This window comes from Phacochoerus africanus, chromosome 2 (genome assembly GCF_016906955.1).
Source record: "Phacochoerus africanus isolate WHEZ1 chromosome 2, ROS_Pafr_v1, whole genome shotgun sequence".
Lineage (NCBI taxonomy): Eukaryota > Metazoa > Chordata > Mammalia > Artiodactyla > Suidae > Phacochoerus > Phacochoerus africanus.
Genome location: NC_062545.1, coordinates 36,472,246 through 36,476,508, shown reverse-complemented (window position 1 = coordinate 36,476,508; position 4,263 = coordinate 36,472,246). Strand labels below are relative to the sequence as shown.

The window sequence follows — 4,263 nt, the reverse complement described above, 5'->3', positions numbered from 1 at the left end:
GTGAACCCTATTGTAATAGCAAATTGAATTATAACTCAGTGAGGATAAATTATACTTTAGGGACATACAACTAATAAACATAGAAGGATTCAGTTTAGGAGATGAAAAGCTGAGCCTTTGTAATTTCTAACTTTATCTTTGTAGTCTTAAAATATTTTCATTGTTTCACAGAAGAGTCTCCAATAATTTTGGAAAGTAAGTTACTGTTTGTTATACTTCAAATTCAAATTTATGCAACTAAATTCATTCCTCCCCAATCTACTCTTTTTTTCAATTTTCATCTAATCACTTATCACTTAGAAGTCCCAGGGATTTTTTTTTTCTTTTCCAAATAGACCATTTATTTTTCTTCTCTGCCTCACATTATGTATATGTCAACATCCAAAACAACCACTTCATTCAATCCAGTGAAAAAAGAAATCTGTCAAGTCAGTTACTAGGTTCCTCGTAGACAAAACATCCAGGTGATTGACTAGATGTCTCCTTTATCAACTGCTTGTTTTGGCATCATTTAGACATAGCCTTTGTGTCCTCTTTTTCTCCTTTTATTGAGTATGCTCTAATTGCTTTTGTATTATTATCTTTTTTGGTGTACTTCTAGCCTCTTCCTTCCACTTTTGATTGTTTAAACAGTTCTATTTATAAATGCATTCTTCAATTGACCTGTATGATATGTGTTCTAAGTGGTTTAGCACAAAGTATATAGGCTATTTATCTTGCTATTCAAAGTCTGTGCTCAAATAACTTGAGCCAAAGTTTGATTTGGAATAAGATTCAAGGTCACATGTACTAACTTGTTTATTTTTTATATCTGAGCCAGCTTTCTAGTATTTTTAGAAAATACATGTGTGACAGCAGAGAGAAAATAAAGTTGATTATCAAATATTCAGGTACTGATACCTTCTTTATAACTTCACCTTCATCCTGCTTTTCTTAGATTCCATGGTTATCGCATCCATCTGACAAAACCTAGGGCTGATGAAACACATTTTCTTTTTACTTTCTAAGAGCTCCTGAACATCCAAACTTGGCAAAATAAAAGCTGGACTTAATTTAAATCTTGAAGGGACACCTCAACACTTCCAGAACACCACTGTACTACTCTCCTAGTAAATTCACCTTCCAATTTTTTTTTCTCCTCAAATCTTTAATAAGCTCTTCCCTTTTAACATTTATATGATGACTTCTCAGAATAGGCAGAGAGAAAACAAATGTAATCTGATGAAAATGACATCTCATGTTTCCACCACCAGTCGTGAAAACGTGCCTTCTACACCTGTTCACTCAGCTCTCAATCCTGTTATGAAAGAGAAAGTGTCTGCTCCTCAGGCCAGCTCCTCCTTAAGCCCTGGGCCTCATCCCCTTTCTCCTCAATGGCTTTGCTTCTGCAATTATATCACACCCCACCCCCTTTTGCCACACCACAACTTCTCTCTAGCTACAGGATTAGCCCACACACATCTTGATATCACCTACCTTTCAGAAACAAAAACCAAATTCATCTCTTGACCTCACGTTCTCCTTCAGCTTTTGCTCTCGTAGTCTCCTCTTAATAGCAAAACTCCTCAAAGAGTGAACTTATTCTGCTCTTTTCATTATCTTACTTTCCAGGCTCTCTTCAACCCATTCTGAAAAGACATTTTCCCCCTGCTTATTGTTTGCTGGTTTGTTTTTTTGAAGATATACTGAAGCAGAAACAAGTTGGTTGAATACTTGCTGGAGGAAAAAAAAAGAAGTTTCAATGGTATTCAAAATATTTTTTAAAAGCTAGTGTAGCACTAGACTTCTCTGTAAACTAGATTATGTTGTAATTTTTTTTCTAAATTCTTTAGGAGTGTTGGTTCTTAACAAGTGCTTATTTTTCTTCCAAATCTGTCTTATGCTTCAAAAAAAAAATGGCATAGAGGCATAAGAAAGCTACGTCTATAAGATATGGATTTTGTTTTGTTCTTGCTGGAAATATATTGCTGGTCTGAGTATGTGCAATTGGCATCAGTATCACAATGATGCTGTGAAGGTTTGCTGAAAACCTGTTTATCTCTAGTTTTAACCTTCTGTATTAGAAGTGTCCATTTTGAGTGACTGTCAGCCACTCAAGATGGAAGGAGTGAATCCAGAATGGTTTCCCTCAGTTCAGAGAGGAAATATTTGGGAGGAGCCAAGAAAAACTCTTCTCTCCTTACCTTCCAGTAGCTTCCTGTTAGGTGACGATCTGAAAATCAGGTTGTGCTAACATTCTACAGGTCCTGATATTCTCGGAGGTGATGGGCCATTTCTTCCTGTTCTGAATCTCATTCTACAGGAGGCCAGTTGTGTCATGGTAGTTAGCAGCTTCCACAGCAAAGTTCTCTTCCATTTCATGCATGTGGACCTCCAGAGACACATTAGTTCTTTTTTTTTTTTTATTTTCCCACTGTACAGCAAGGGGGTCAGGTTATCCTTACATGTATACATTACAATTACATTTTCCCCCCAGCCTTTCTTCTGTTGCAACATGAGTATCTAGACAAAGTTCTCAATGCTATTCAGCAGGATCTCCTTGTAAATCTATTCTAAATTGTGTCTGATAAGCCCAAGCTCTCGATCCCTCCCACTCCCTCCCCCTCCCATCAGGCAGCCACAAGTCTCTTCTCCACGTCCATGATTTTCTTTTCTAGGGAGATGTTCATTTGTGCTGGATATTAGATTCCAGTTATAAGTGATATCATATGGTATTTATCTTTGTCTTTCTGGCTCATTTCACTCAGTATGAGATTCTCTAGCTCCATCCATGTTGCTGCAAATGGCATTATGTCATTCTTTTTTATGGCTGAGTAGTATTCCATTGTGTATATATACCACATCATCTTAATCCAATCCTCTGTCGATGGACATCTGGGTTGTTTCCATGTCTTGCCTATTGTGAATAGTGCTGCAATGAACATGCGGGTGCACAGAGACACATTAGTTCTTTTAAGCCATGCACTTTGCAGGTAAGGGACTAAATTTGGTTCTGGTACTCTAGCTTCTGCTGCACCTGTCTCAGGGCATCATTGCTCTAGTTTAACAGAGCTCGACAAAGATAGCAAACTTGGACTTATACCATTCTACAACCTCCCAAAGGTTCTTGGCAGCCACATTTTATTCTCCTGCCATACATCCCACAGAGCTGCTGTGAGTTCTGGCTTCGAAACATGCACCCCAGTTTGCCTGTGCTACCCCTGAATCTGGGCCTGCAGCTTACAGCTTTTATCATTGTGGCAGTTTTTTTCAAAAAGTCAATCTTTTCTTGCAAGGCATCCACTTTATGTTCAAGGTCAAGGAAGGCCAGAGAAATATTGTCAACATCCTGTCTGAAAGTTTGCAGAGTGCTCCGAGTTTCTTCCCTCTGAGCTCCTCTCTGAAGCATCTCCTCTTGCAACTTCTTCCAGAGCTTGGGAAGTCAGGTTGCTTCCCTGAGCTTACCTTTCGCTGGTACACAGACCCATCTGCTGGCGCTGCTCTTGCATCTCCTTTTTATAGAGGTCCCCGGATGTGCCTTCCCTAGCCCTTGGGCTGGGCCTTCAGGATCAGAGTCTGCTGTGCAGGGAAGTGCACCTTGGTGGTATAGGTTCGGTGATGCAGTCATTTGGCTCCAGGGCTCCACCTTCTCCTTGGTGCAGGTGTTCTTAAATGTGGTGCTAAGGTCAAAGCCAAGGAGGGCATGATGTACACTCCGCTGGCCCAGCTGTGAGTATAGTAGAACATGGTCACTGCACTCTGGCTGGAGAGGAGTCATCTCATGGTGCTGAGGTCACTGAGATCCTGAAATAGAGACAGGGTCCTCAATCTGGTGGACTTGTTACCAGAGGGTGGCAGTGTGGACTGGCTCTGGGAAGAGAGGCAAGCAAGAGGGCACTGGGTGTAGGCAGTGGATCACTGGTAGAGCTCTGATGCTGAGGCCCCGAAGCAAAAGTGGCAGAGTGTTCATGAAGCTATTGTTCTCTCTGCTGCCCTGAAAGAGCTCTCAAGGTGACTGACTACTTATATTTTGCCCAAGCCAACAATTTTTAGTCCTCAACTTATTTTGCTCCCCAGAGCACCTGAAAAGGCTGACACTGCCTCTTTGATAAAACGTACACATCTCTAGGCTTCTGCTAGTCTTGATTTCTCTCTGTTACCACCAGTGCTCAGAAACTTTTACTGTGTCCTCCTCTGTCTATCCCAGCTCTAGATTTTGGAGACAAGTAAACTCCATTCTGTACCTCTCTGCCTATGTAATCACTTCTTTCCTGTGCCTTCAAC

The 4,263-nt window shown here is 40.6% G+C and overlaps 1 pseudogene; it reads right to left on the bottom strand.

Moving 5' to 3' along the window:
* Window positions 1–905: 905 nt before the first annotated feature.
* Window positions 906–3,949, bottom strand: LOC125120624 (vimentin-like; annotated as a pseudogene).
* Between the last annotated feature and the right edge of the window lie 314 nt (window positions 3,950–4,263).